Genomic DNA, 15,412 nt, shown 5'->3' with positions numbered 1-15,412 from the left:
ACTGTACAGGAAGGCAGTTAACATGTTTTAAGTGCTTTATCTATGTAAATCCTACCATAAGGGGTTCTTAAGAGGCAGGGGTGAAAAAAAAAGAACTCTATCCTAATTGCTCAGATCCTGCTGTATAATGAACATTACCAGGAAACATGAGACAGGCATTCACATAGCCACAACTGGAAAACAGTGGGGCTAAGGACAAGTTGCCTACTAACACAGCTGGTGGTGTGGAGCACTCATCAGAGTGCTAATGTGGAATCTGAGTCTCCCTTAGTCCACCTCTCCCTGGTAAAGGAAGACCTGTCATATCTATTATAGAATAGAATAGAATAGAATAGAATAGAATAGAATAGAATAGAATAGACCAGACCAGACCAGACCAGACCAGGCTGGAAAAGACCTTTGAGATCATCGAGTCCAATCTATCATCCAACACTATCTAATCAACTAAACCATGGCACCAAGTGCCCCATCCAGTCTCTTCCTAAATACCTCCAGTGATGGTGACTCCACCACCTCCCTGGGCAGCCTAATCCAATGGCAAATTACACTTTCTGGGAAGACATTCTTCCTAACATCCAGCCTAAACCTCCCCTGGTGCAGCTTGAGACTGTGTCCTCTTGTTCTGGTGCTGGTTGCCTGGGAGAAGAGACCAAGCCTCACCTGTCTATGACCTCCCTTCAGGTTGTTGTAGACAGCAGTAAGGTCTCCCCTGAGCCTCCTCTTCTCCAGGCTAAGCAACCCCAGCTCCCTCAGCCTCTTCTCACAGGGCTTGCGCTCCAAACCCCTCACCAGCTTGGATGCTCTTCCCTGGACACATTCCAGCAACTCAACATCTATCCTAAACTGAGGGGTGGATCTTGTGAAAGTATTTATTAGCATGAGCATAGCACCATCCACCTGCTTCTGAGCTGGGAGCAATACCTGTCAAACTTTCCTCATGACAGCACAGTCTGTTTAAAACCCTAAAGATAGCAACAGTGGTTTTATCACAGTATTATTCGACTTCAGTTTTAAATGCACCTCTGAGAAAATTCTGCTACATTTTATCTTTTAGACAAGAAAACTATTACAAAACAAATCATTTGATTAGAGAATATGACAATGGGTAAACATAGATAGCTCCAGGGATCTGACCCTCAGATTTCTGTTCCCATTTCAGGAGTATAGCTAACAGGTGACCCCATGTACTTCTAGTTCTAATAATATCTCCTCCAATAAAACCCATTTACATAAAGGGGGGTGAGGGGGTTGGGGTGGTGGAAAGTTCACAGAATCACAGAATTAACAAGGTTGGAAAAGACTTTCACGATCATCAAGTCCAGCCTATCACCCAACAATATCTAATCAACTAAACCATGGCACCAAGTGCCTCATCCAATCTTATTTTAAACACTTCCAGGGATGGTGACTCCACCACCTCCCTGGGCAGCATATTCCAAAGGCCAATCTCTCTTTCTAGGAAGAATTTCTTCCTAATATCCAGCACAAACTACAAAATTGGTTTAGAATCATGAAATTTTTTGGGTTGGAGGGGATCTCAAGGATCATCCAGTTCCAAATGCCCTGCCATGGGCAGGGACACCTCACACTAGATCAGGTTGCCCAGAGCCACATCCAGCCTGGCCTTAAAAACTCCCAGGGATGAGGCTTCTACCACCTCCCTGAGCAAACTGTTCCAGTGTCTCACCACCTTCATGGTGAAGAATTTCTTCCTAACATCTAATCTGGATCTACCCATTTCTACTTTTTCTTTTTTCCCATTCCCCCTAGTTCTATCATTACCTGACACCCTAAAGTACCTCACCTGCTCCATTCTCCACCTTTTCCCCTCAAATCCCAGAGCACCTGGGATCTGTTGGAGTCTCCTCCCACCCCAGGTGTGGCCACTTGGCCCTCCCCACCCACTCCCCTATTTAATCTGCTCCAGGAAAGGCAGGAGCCCTAAGCTGAGCCCATCTGGGCTGAGGGATCCTCCTCTCATCACTGGTGAGTCCTTGTGGTGCACACTGGGTGATGGTGGTGGTGACAACAAAGGCCGGGGGGCCTGGTGGCCCCCCGGTTGTTAGGGCAATGATTGATGACTCCTCCTGTATCACCCATAGGTGCTGGCTGGGCTTGAGGTTGATGGGTTTATTTTTCATGGATTTTTTAATTATTATTATCTTGGACATCTGCTTTTACAGGCATCAAAGTTGTTGTACTAAAATGGCTTAAATATGATTTCTGTTCATTAAGATTTTACTTGGGAATTGTAATGAAAATTTTTCAGGCAAGGTTAATGGAGCCATGAGAACTGGAAGCAATGAAGTGCAGCAAACAATGCTGCAGAACCTGTGAGAGAGAAGAGGCTGATATAAGCACATGAAAATCTCTGTAAAAAAGACAGAAAGTCAAAATTAGTTGAAGTTCTTTTAGAACTCTGTGAGCAACCCCTTCACATAAGAAGTTTGAAGTTCAATGTGCATTTGTAGTTCAACTTCTTTGTAGCATGATGTTCTCTTCTCCTCTTGATTTAATGCTGCTTCAAATCCCCGATCTTGGGTGGCTGGTGTGTTCCTATTGAAACGTTATCTGCATCATTCAGCAACTCACAGTATAAGTAGATGGCTCTATACAGTAAACTCATAGCAGCCTATTGGAAGCTAATATCAGAGAAATGTTTTTGGAAGTCAAGTCTAAATTAAGTTTAAAATTATGATTTTTTTTTCACTGTAATTTCATCTTTAAACTATGTAAAATTCTGTCTTGAATTCAACCAGAAAGTTCAGATACCTTTTCCTTTGAGAGTATAATGCTCTCATCTCTATATCTTGAATGATATAAAGTTTATACTGGTTCCCAGAGTACTAAAAGCCTTTATTTCATTAAAGAAAGGGAAATGTGCTTGTCAAATGCTTGAAGGGAATATATTTACAACACAAAGGACAGTTGGTATTTAAAACACAGTATTTTTGGAGACATTTTACTTCACATCTAGAAAATTATCTGTAGTGTAATCATAATCCTTCTGAAATAGATGAGGAAAGCTTCCATATTGAGGTATTTTGACTGAGAAATATATAAAATGCCATTTATTAGTAACTTTTTCTTGCAATTAAATTCATTACCTGAAAACAGCCCTGAGTGAGGTAGCATGCAATTGAATGTTCTTTTGATTAGACTATGTTCGTTCACTAATTAGTACTGAGCTCTGGTTATATGTATAGGTAGAGATGGACAAGAAAAAGATTAGCTTATGTTGCCATTATATAAATACAACAATGCTTTCAATGCCATAGTTGTGATGAAATACTGTACTAGCAAATTTCAGTGCAGTTGAACTAGGTTATCTTACAGTAGAATAGAAATAATCAGGTAAGAATAGACCTTTGAGATCGAGTCCAAGCTATCATCCAACACCATCTAATCAATTAAACCATGGCACCAAGCGCTTCATCCAGTCTCTTCCTAAACACCTCCAGTATTGATTGTTTACAACAGGGTTGCATGTGTTCAGTTATTTTCAGTAAGAGAAAGTAAAGAATTGAAAAAGATGTGTGTGAGAAAAGGCCCTAGCCCTAAATTAATTAAAGTAATTGCTGTCCTGCAATTTTCTGGGCTCTAACAGCTTGAAGAGTAATTTACAATCCCAAGGATAAATTAAGACATTTCTGATTATTAGTTACAGAGCTACACAAAGTGACATTCAGTTTCACCTTTCTCACTGAAAACTTTGGATTCCAGGAGCTTACACACTTATTACTCTCACAGAAAGAAGAAAAAAAGTAAATTCAATGACTTGCTTGAATGCATGGTTTGTACTGCTGGGGAAAATAGTTATGTCTTGGCAGCTTGAAGAGCAGCTCTTCTAATTAAAGAGAGAAATGGCACAGAGCTGAAAAGGAAGCAGCTGGGATCATTAGACAAGGCCTTTGACACTGTCTTTCAGCAAAAAAAGCATGGGCTGAAATGTGCCTATGCAAAATATCACAAAATGTGGAGGAGTTATATTGCACTGACTCACAACTGCATGTGGTGAAGTCCCCATCACTGGAGGTGTTTAGAAAGAGGCTGGATGGGGTGCTTGGTGCCATGGTTTAGTTGATTAGATGGTGTTTGGTGGTAGATTGGACTCAATGATCTCGAAGGTCACAGTATCACACAGTATAACTTAGGTTGGAAAGGACCTCAAGGATCATCGAGTCCAACCTATCAACACAGACCCCATGACTAGACCATGGCGCCAAGTGCCATGTCCAATCTCCTCTTGATGCCTCCAGGGACGATGAGTCAACCACCTCCCTGGGCAACCCGTTCCAATGACAAATGACTCGCTCGGTGAAGAATTTCCTCCTCACCTCGAGTCTAAACTTCCTCTGGCGCAGCTTGAGACTGTGTCCCCTTGTTCTGGTGCTGGTCTTTTCCAACCTGCTTAATTCTATTGTGTTCCAAAAGCCAAGTTGCTGTGGTTATTATCAAGTAGTTCAACATTGGTGATGCATTACAAATATAAAGGTTTATGTATGTACTACACAATTTTCATATGTGTGAAAAGTTAAAATGAGACTTTGAAATGCTTATATCTTGTCTTTGGATTTGAAAAGAAAGATAACATTTTTCATACGTATTTAGGGATACAACATTTGAAATAGCCTCCTGTATTTCTGTTATTTTTATGAAGCAAAGAAAGACCAGTTATGTGCAGTTCAATGTCTGTGCAAAATTATAAACTCTCATAGCAAATATTGATTCTCAGCCTTGGTGAGACCCCACCTGGAGTACTGTGTCCAGTTCTGGAGCCCCTATTACAAGCGGGATGTGGAGGTGCTGGAACATGTCCAGAGAAGGGCCACAAGGATGATCAGAGGGCTGGAGCACCTCTCCTATGAGGACAGACTGAAGGAGTTGGGGCTGTTCAGTCTGCAGAAGAGAAGGCTCCGAGGTGACCTAATTGTGGCCTTCCAGTATCTGAAAGGGGCCTACAGGAAGGCTGGGGAAGGACTTGTCAGGATCTCAGGTAGTGATAGGACTAGGGGGAATGGAATGAAGCTGGAGGTGGGGAGATTCAGGCTGGATGTGAGGAGGAGGTTCTTCACCATGAGAGTGGTGAAACCCTGGAATGGGTTGTCCAGGGAGGTGGTCGAGGCCCTGTCCCCGGGGGTGTTTAAGAGCAGGCTGGATGAGGCTCTGTCCAGCCTGATCTAGTGTGGGGTGTCCCTGCCCATGGCAGGGGGGTTGGATCTAGATGATCCTTGTGGTCCCTTCCAACCCTGAATGAAACTATGATGAAGATTTAAAAACAAAAAAGTACTCTTCTTTGCATTGCCTATGATCTCTCATGCTCTAAGTCATGCTGGTTTATGCTATTTTAAGAAAGTAAGGGGAAAAAATTAAAGATAAAAAGGCCCATATTTAAATATATAAAGAAGAAATAATTTTCAATAAAAGCAAATATTTGTCAGGAATTCAAAACATGGAACTGTAGAATCAATAAGGCTGGAAAAGACCTCAAAGATCATCAAATCCAACCTGTCACCCAACACATCTTCAATAAAATTTTGTGTAGAAAAATAGGGGGGGGGAAAGGCTAAATATAAAACTGACAATGTCAAGCAAATGGGGATTCTTGATCACAAAAAGATGTATGTTTCAAGTCACATTGCAGAAGTTTGTTTATAGCAGGCTGTTAAAAAAATGAAAAGCTGTCACTTTGGTGCAGCTTCAAACGTCATTTATATTTCAAAATCCTGTGGAATAGCTGGTATGTGAAACATTGTTCTTTTAACAAGAATCTAATCAGTTCATTAAAATGTAAGTGCATTAGAGGAATAATTATTGAATTCCTTTAGCTTGTCAAAAGAGTAATGAATTTTGTAGTTCTAGGTGTGGCTAGCTTGATGGAAGAGTTGTTCAAACCCCAAATACCTTTAAAGATTCTGCAGACAGTGTAAATAGGAAAGGAAAGCACTGTTATTGTAGCTCAAGTTTTTCCTGCATTAAGAAAAAGGGTGTGTATATAGAATAGAATTAACCAGGTTGGAAAAGACCTTTGAGATCAAGTGCAATGTATCACCCAACACCATCTAATCAACTAAACCACGGCACCAAGTGCCTCATCCAGTTTCTTCTTAAACACCTCCAGTAATGGTGACTCCATCACCTCCCCAAACAGCCCATTCCAATGGCAAATTACTCTCATTGAAGAATTTTATCCTAACATCTAGCCCAATCCTCCCGTGGCACAGCTGTGCCCTCTTGTTCTGCCACTAGTTGCCTGGGAGAAAAGACCAAGCCCTACCTGGCTATAACCTCCCTTCAGGTAGTTGTAGACAGCAATAAGGTCTCCCTTGAGCCTCCTTCTCTCCTGGCTAAGCAACCCCAGCTCCCTCAGACTCTTCTCATAGGGCTTGTGCTCCAAACCTCTCCCCAGCCTCATTGCCCTTCTTTGGACATGTTCAAGTGTCTCAATGCCCTTCTTAAATTGAGGGGCCCCAACTGGGCACAGTACTCAAGGCGTGGCCTAACCAGTGCTGAGTACAGGGGCACAATGACCTCCCTGGTTGTGCTGGCCACACTATTTTTGATGCAGGCCAGGATGCCATTGGCCTTCTTGGCCACCTGGGCACTTGGTTGACAGCAGCTGGACACAAGCCAGCAAGTACCCCCAGGTCCCTTTCTGCCTGGCTGTTCTCCAGCCACTCTGACCCCAGCCTGTGGCAGGCAAGAGCATCAACCAAATAAAGCAACAATAAGAAACTTATAGGTGATACAAGCAATAAACCAACATTTGAAAGAACTGCATAACATCAAAAGTCTTTTGAAGGTATGAAACTTAACAACAAAGTGTAAGAGTTCTATGAAGTAACTACTGAACTAAGCACACGTACATTGTTTGGTTTTAATTTGGTCTCGTATTTCCTCTCATTTCTGTTGTTAGAAATCTGAGTACTCTAAAGGGAGGACTGAAAAATTAAACATCAATAGTATTTTCTCAGTGTTAACTACTTTTTGCATCTGTACATTCTAAGGAGGTAGGGGCAAAGAGATATTCCAAATTGGTTCAATCTACCTACTTCACTGCACAACAGCTGCGTATTTTTATGCTGGGCTCCACAGCCTCTCTTTGGAACACTGCACTACAATTCTGTCTACAACAGTAGATCTATTTTGTGCTTACCTTTGCCTCAAGTACAATCTCTGTATTACCTTAGGTCACAAACGATAATTGCTTTTCTATGGCTTGTTCAACCTTTCACAAGCCTACCACCTCTGTGATATTTACAGGCTGGGCTAAAGAAAATAGGGAAGTGGTAGGAGGAGATAACACCTCATCTTTCACTTATGGAAAAACTCACTTTTATTAAGCTCAATTTTATTAATCTGGTTGTCACTGGCTTCTTTGGATAATGTTCCTATTTTTTTTTTTTTTAACAATTAAATCTATTTTCTCATTTAATCTAGAGAGAAGGGTATGGATTAGATGCACTTTAAATGTCTATTTCCAGCTACCATCCCTATCCAGTGATGTACAGAATAAGTGAGTCACGATGCAGGCATACTAATGAATATTTTTCTGGGGAGTGTCCTGAAGGGACAAAAGCCTTGGAATGCTCTGAATCAGACAATGGGGCAGGAGCCCCATTCCTGTTTTTTCAGGAAAATGCCCACATTGCCCAGGCTTGTCTGAACATGCCCTGGAGTCCAAGTGGGCTAGGTGTGTGTGTGCCTTTGGCCATGTTTGGAGATAACTCATTCTAATGGTTATGGTGTCAGGTTTTTATCTCCCAATCTTTGTTGTCACTGGCCATTGTTGCCTCGGGAAATCTATAAATACCAGCCCAAAGAGCCAGTGCTTTGCCTTACCATTGTCCAAGCTCTGGGAGAAATCACAAGGCTCACTTGGAATCCAGGCTGTGTTTCAGTTTACCCAGACAAGTCTGCAAAGATCCCTCACTGCATAGCATTGTAAAGCCCTAGAGTAGAATGCATGCATCTCACCAGGCCGAGATAAGAAATCCAGGAAGAGCTGAGTCCCTGGGACAGTTTTGTTTTATTGGAAGAAGCCATGGCTACCACTGCGAAGACTGCAGCTGAAGAACCTCTCCAAATAGGCAAAGCCCACAAGCCCTGCAAGCATCAGCAGCAACCTCTTTTCTACAAAGCCTTCAGCTACGAAGCCTTCGGAGATAAACCCTGTATGTGCTGCAGTGACCAGCTGCAGACACCAACAGAAAGTGAAACTGTATTCCTGCAGCTTTCACGTGGTCGATGCTATTTTGGTTTTGTTTAAATCCCAACGTGTGCTGCAGGGTACCACATTCAGTGAGTAATTACAAAATCTGATTTTTATAACCATCTAGTAATGGTCCTAGAGACTTCTAGAGTTTGCCCCTCTCCCCCATTGTGGACAATGTCTGGCTGTGTTGCCTATGTTCCCTTTTGTCTTTACTTTTTAAATTGTTGTTTGTTTCTGGATTTTTTTCTCATATTGTTTAAAGTGTTACATGTTCCAGCTGGTGAGAGATCTGTTCCACAACTGAATATCTGAAACCAGTAAATAGGCTTTAATAATGTTTTCCAAGGTATTTTAATTAATAAAGTTATATTTTTTATTAATTGTTCTGCCTATTGACTATTAATAACCTCCTTATGATCATAACAGGGAAACAGTCTGCATCCTTCCTATTCCATTGCAGCATACTTCTGACATTCTGTTAGTGAATTCACCTCTTAAGAAATGAGCTTAATGATCCATGTTTTCTTCCTTGCCATCACAGTCCCCAGACATCTTGTTAGGTATACTCCAAGATTTCCTAGTATTCATTTGTAAAGAATTTGTTTCATTGCGACACCCATGAGAAAAACTTTACTTTTTTTTATGTTAAGTCTAAAATATGCAATACAATGAAGTGTTTGATCACATTACAATATAAGTTTTTTTTTCAAAACCATGCAAAGCTAAATAATATTAAATAGTATAAAATAAGAGAACAAGCTGAAGTGAGAGATCAGAATGAGAAACCAAGAAAACAATCACAGAATTTTTGGGGCTGGGAGGGACCTCAAGAGATCATCTAGTCCAACCCCCCTGCCAAAGCAGCATCACCTCTAGCAGGTCACACAGGAACTCATGCAGGTGGATTTTGAATATCTCCAGAGCAGGAGACTCCACAACCCCCCTGGGAAGACTGTTCCAGTGTTCCATCACCCTCACAGTGATGAATATATTGAATAGCACTTGTCCCAGTATTGACCCCTGAGGCACTCCTCTAGATACAGGCCTCCAATTAGACTCCGTCCCACTGACCACAACACTCTGACTTCTTCCCTTCAGCCAGTTCTCAATCCACCTTACTACCTGACTATCCAGACCAGTCATACTTAAATATTTAAGGCACTTGCACACATTCACTTTCCTGTTCTGCAGATTTAGCTCTTTCCTTTGAGAGAATCAGAATTTTAAATGCAAACATGTTATTTATTCACATGAAAATGGTGAAAAACAGGAGCCTTGGGTCAAATTTTTGTTTAATTTCATTTTGGGAAAATCAGGTTATTTGAATTTTACCTTTAGCAGTACTCCCTTCATTGTTTAGAGAAACAGTCAGCTTATACAACTAAGTTCAATGGTGCAAGTGGCTAAAAGCTTTGGCCCTAGTCTTAAAAGGTATTTAATCTTAAAGTATTTGCATAATCTTTTTGAAGTTGATGGGATGATGTACACACCCAAGGTTAATCTCATGCTTAAACTCTGTTGTTAAACATGAGGCTTTCTAAAGCAAGAGCTGAAACACTCTATATGGATTTGGTACTATAGTGTCATCATGATAGACACATAATAGGGTTAATTAAGCCTTCTGCCATTTATTTATTTATCCCTTCTTTCTTGAAGTGAATGCATAGCTTAGAATAATAAACTCTGTGCCTTAAAAATAGCAGAACTGATTACAGCTCCTTTTATCCTGGAGTTCTCAAGGAAGTTTCCCTGTTGCAAAAGATAGATCTTGGTTCAACACTATTGGCTGTGGTGAATCTTTGATGACACCTCTGATTTTGCTTTACAGAGGTGAATCTTTTATTCAAGTCCAAAAACAATTTTGGAAAAATTAATAAAATCAGCATTTGAGAGGTCAGCTAAAGTTTTGAGGACCAACCTCCACTCTTTCTGTGAAGAACAGCAAAATAAATAAATATGGTTCAGTTTTCCCAACCATTAATGTCTACTGCCAGACAGTAAGCTTTATGTGACTTCAACTGCATTCAGGAGTGATACACACTGAAAGCTTTAGCAAAAACAACAAAAACCCCACACACTTTTCTCTTTCTCGTGGAACTTTTCTTCCATACAAAGCATGCAACATGTCTTCAGAGATAGCCTCCTTGCCCTGTCTACAACTTGTCTGTAATAGCATAAGACCAGCCAAGAGCTCTGGTAGACCTGCTTTATGTATTTGTGTCCCTTCAATTCTGCTTTTGAGGATGTCTGAGAATTGCAGTAAGTTTGTTTTTTTCATTTCTATATCATCATAGAGAGAGCTGTTAGCCATTGGAATGGGTTGCCCAGGGAGGTGGTGGAGTGTCTGTCCCTGGAGGTGTTCAAGAGGGGATTGGACATGGCACTTGGTGCCATGGTTTAGTAGTCATGAGGTCTTGGGTGACAGGTTGGACTTGAGGATCTTTGAGGTCTTTTCCAACCTTATTGATTCTATGATTCTATAATCATTTAAGGACCAACTGTATTAGATAACTTAAGAATCAGAGGAGACTCAGTTGTTTCCTATCTACCAAAACAAATTATTTATTTTCTTGAAGAGGGCAGTGGAGAAATTCTCTTTTTTCTTCTCTCTGCTCTCTTGAATCAGACTTTTTTTCAGTTCCAAAAGGGATTCTGTGTCTATGCTAGTAAATTTTACATTTCCTAACACTGAGAATGAATCATACAGAAAGGTCTATTACCACACTTCTGAACTCTTTTGCCTCCCAAGACACAGAGAGTACCTCTAACACATTCTTTGGGCATATGCCTTAATCACTCCTGCTAACACCTGGAACATGACAAGAATTATCTTGGTCAAGTCTGTGGTGCTGACCAAAGAATCCTATGTAACCTTCTAATGTTGATACAGTGTTTGTGATGAAAGTCCACTGCAGGAGAGTATTTCTTGATACTTCTCACTGTACTAGCGCAGGCAAAGTCTGAGTATCTTGAGTAGAGAGTCTTCAGCATACCAGGGGAAATGCATACACTGCATCTTTAATACAGGCATCAGACATGCCACAGTTGTATGAAGTAATGCAATTTTATGACTTTCATTGTGTGAAGTTATGAATTTTTTTGTTTCCAAAAAGCACTCAGCAAAGCTACTCAAATTTTGGTCTAGTTTGTATTGATCTTGCCATAATTCTGTCTACACCTTGATGTTTCAGTTGTAAAATACTTGTGACAGATAGCTTAATACAGAAGATTAAGTCTGAAGAAACCAAGTGACACACATACAAACATGAGATCATCACACTAAGCAGGACTGAGTTCTGGAGATCTTCTGTAAGGCAGAAATACTGGGCTTTTCTTGTTCTTCTGCAAGAAGCTGGTTATTCTGCACATTCACTTACAAACTAACTCCTTCCTTCACTTCATTTGACTTCTCTGTGGCAAAATCACACATTGCCTCAGACTGAGAAGTATTATGACAAAGGTGAGAGCCAAAAGTCAGGAAGCTCTAAAGCAGCAGCCCAGAGGCATTTATTCTTTTGATTGGTAGAATCAGCATGAAGGCAGCATGGAAAGTTGAGATCGGATCCCTATTTAGGGATTATGTATCACTGTAGTGCAAATTGGATAGTCACTATAAGTTACTACCTTCAGAAAAGGGTACCAATTCTGGGTTGCTTCACTGAGCAACATTTGGTATCACATTCAACTTGAATTGCATACAGGCATAACTTCAATCTCATATGAATCAAACCCCCCCCCCAAAATTATGGTTATTTCAAATTATTCAAACAGAGATAAAATTTATTAATCTTAACAAGTTCATTTATTGTAAATTAAGATTTTACACCAGAAAAAGTATTCTCAGTTTTAAGGTCTGCTCAGTCTTTAACTCTGAAAATGTCTTTTAAATAATACATCTTTTATTTTGTGTTCTGTGGAAGCGTTAGTATAAATCAGTCTTGTAAGAAGACACAGTTTGGAACATAATTGCAGCAATCATTTAAAGATGCATAGTACATCTCATTCTAGCATTTCTCTGCAGTACTGGAAGGCTGGGGCTTTCCCTGCCTATAACCTACTTACTTATCTTTTACAATATAATCTATCATGCTAATGAGCCATTAGTCTTGGCATTTAAATAGACATGACAATAATCAAGGGTAGCATTAGTAAATAGGGTAAATTTTAAAGGCTGAAGTAGAATTCTGTGTCAAGACAAGATGACACTTTCTAAATTTCCTTTTGAAGTTCTAACTCAGGTTGACTTCTGGCAATTATCATGTCATGGCTCAGTTCACAGCATTCTAAGAGTTTCAGATTGTCATGGGAGGTACTCAATCATTTTTTAAATTGAAGATTTATTTTCACTTGAAATTTCTTGCATGGCATTTCTGCTCTCACTGTGCTCCCTCAATTATCCTGACACATATGTGGCTTTCCTGAGAAGCAGATCAGGCTCCTTGTCTGGTTGAAAAGTAAAGTCATCTAACAGGTTATTTTTCCATTTATAAATACAGGTGCACAGATACTTAACATAGCACAGGGAAGGGAGGAGAACAAGGCTGGGAGGGAAGAAGAGAGAAGTGGACAAGGCATTTAAACTTACCTACTCCGGAGCAGCACTGAATATAAAAGTCAGTTTTGGTAATGCTTTTGAAACCCAGAGGGTTAAAACTTCTAGGAAAGAATTGAGTTCCAGCTGAGTTAAGAACACTGCAGATGTATCAAGTTTAACAAAAGCCTAAAATGAATGAAGGAGATTAATCATCAAAGAAGACAACATCCTGAAGGTTGTGAAACATATGGATTACCTGAGAATCAGTAGAAATCAAGCTGAGTTAGACTGACAAAGGAAATTAAAAGAAATAAAGATAAGCCTTTTATATAGCTTAATAAAAACTTGCAAGAAAAAAAATAGAAAAGAATTAAAGTTAATCTATATATGACCTCAAATTTAATGGTTGCCTTTGTCTAGTTTTCCACAAGGACAACTTATACAACTGAGTTCATATGAAGTATGAGATATCAGAACGATATGCATCGAGTTTAGGGGTAGGAGAAGAATGGTAAAAGTATATCCACCCTTAAAATGTACTATGTGATAAAAGCTGAGGCTCCTAGAATGTCCATGATGCCTATTAATAAATTTAATACTTCAGCAGTATGACTTTGAAACAGTGTGCTGTTCCAGGGCCAGTCTGTCCTTTATTCTTCTTGGTATTTTCTCTCATGTTCAGAGTGCATTGATAAAGTCAATTTAACTATCTAATGCTGCAAAGGTGGGAAGTGTTGTCAACATAGAAGTAGTAATTATGTAGTAATTATGCATTTTATTTGTGATATTTTGCTTTCAAAGTCATGAACAAGGTAATTTCACTGTTATTTTATAGAGCACTGTTGTGGAGGCACCAACAAAACAGGTGGCCACAGCCACCTGAGAAGTGTGGATTTATCGCAATTTATCTGTTCTCCATATGACACAATGAAATTACAGATTCGGATGTCAGCTGGGAAAACACTGGTGTGCAACTAATTAAACTATTTGGAGAGATGAGGCAAAATCTGCACATAGTCAGAAAAGGAAACTCTCCCCATTGGTACCCAGATATAGTCACCAAGGTGAGTGAGGAAGTCCCTGACTGCCAGGTTGCTTCTGTGTGGAGAGCTCAATTCCGTGTCTTTAGCTGAAGCCCATTTATACTCTTGAGAGTTTGGCTGTAGCCAATTTCTTAATTATTTGGAGGGCCAAGTTCTCCAAGCAACAAAAGCACTTCTGGGTCCAGAGGCACCAGATAATGTCTGGGGGCATCCAGCTAATCATTATCAGTTTCTAGCAAACCTCAGCCTCCTCCTCAGCCCCCTGCTAAGAGTCTGTCAGGACCCTGTACTTAGGGGGTGGTCATAGAATCGTGGAATCAATAAGGTTGGAAAAGACCTCAAAGATGATCAAGTCCAACCTGTCATCCAGCACCTCATGACTACTAGCTACTCATGGCACCAGTTGCCACATCCAGTCCCCTCTTGAACACCTCCAGGGATGGTGACTCCACCACCTCCCTGGGCAGCACATTCCAATGCCTAACAACTCTCTTTGTGAAGAACTTTCTCCTCACCTCAAGCCTAAACTTCCCCTGGTGCAATTTGAGATTGTGTCCTCTTGTTGTGGTGCTGGTTGCCTGGGAGAAGAGACCAACCCCTTCATGGCTACCACCTCCCTTCAGGTAGTTGTAGACAGCAATAAGGTCTCCCCTGAGCCTCCTCTTCTCCAGGCTAAACAACCCCAGCTCCCTCAGCCTCTCCTCATAGGGCTTGTGCTCAAGGCCTCTCCCCAGCTTCATTGCCCTTATCTGCACACATTCAAGTGTCTCGATGTCCTTCAGACAACAATGTCCCACTGTCCCACAAGCATGTCCAACAGGAAGAAGCTCTGAGAAAAATTTCTCAGTAGTGACAGTGATAACATCCAAAGCATCTGATGACCAGCATGTGATGATAATCTCAGGTACCCAAACTGATTGCCTTAGATTCAGTGAGTTTGGGCAGACGTGTTATATCTTCACATCGGGCCTCAGAAGTTCAGAGTTTATTATGTACTGGTTTCAAAAGTCATATGTCAGAAATTGGTGTTGTAGGGTTGGAAGGGTAAGGCCAAAAAGCCTCCTCCCTCCCCCCTGTGAAGTAAAGGGAAAGAAAATTGAAGGGAAAGGGAAAAAAAAAACTCACAGCTGAATTAGCAAAGCAGTGGAGCTGTATATTTACAAAGCAATGTAGGATATGCAGGGGAATATATACAAATTTACAATATTTACAATATATACAAAGATATACAATAAAGTAGCACAGAAATGAGAGTGTCCCCCTCAGCAGGGGGTTCCCTGCTGAGGGGGTTCCCCAACTCCGCTCTCCCCCTCTCTCCCCCTATTCCCCAGAGTGGGTTAGAAAAGAGAGAGAGAGAAAAAAAAAAGTTAGAAGCAGTTTGTGGTAATTGGAAAGCAGTTAATACAGGTGTTATAGCTTATCGGTTTCAAGGCCGAAGCCTTGGCAGAAAGCCCAGCACAGAAAGCTGCTGCCCGAAGGAGAAGCGGAAGCAAGACTGAAGATAAAGTGCTGGAATGCCCAGGATACCTTCCTGCACTCCCAGTTCAGAAGGTGCTTCCTCCCACTTTACCAATGAAATTAGTTTAGATTGTTCTTTTAATTTACCAACTTCCGTCCACC

General features: G+C 40.8%; 1 protein-coding gene across 3 annotated transcripts in view; it reads left to right on the top strand.

Moving 5' to 3' along the window:
* The window catches only part of CNTN5 (contactin 5), a 716,457-nt gene that overhangs the window by 450,630 nt on the left and 250,415 nt on the right, over positions 1 to 15,412 (top strand). The window lies entirely within an intron of this gene.

Source organism: Melanerpes formicivorus, unplaced genomic scaffold (genome assembly GCF_026170545.1).
Source record: "Melanerpes formicivorus ecotype bairdi unplaced genomic scaffold, bMelFor1.0.p_v2 SCAF_1, whole genome shotgun sequence".
Classification (NCBI taxonomy): Eukaryota; Metazoa; Chordata; class Aves; order Piciformes; family Picidae; genus Melanerpes; species Melanerpes formicivorus.
Note: the sequence above shows the minus strand (reverse complement) of the source record. Positions and strands in the feature narration are given on the sequence as shown.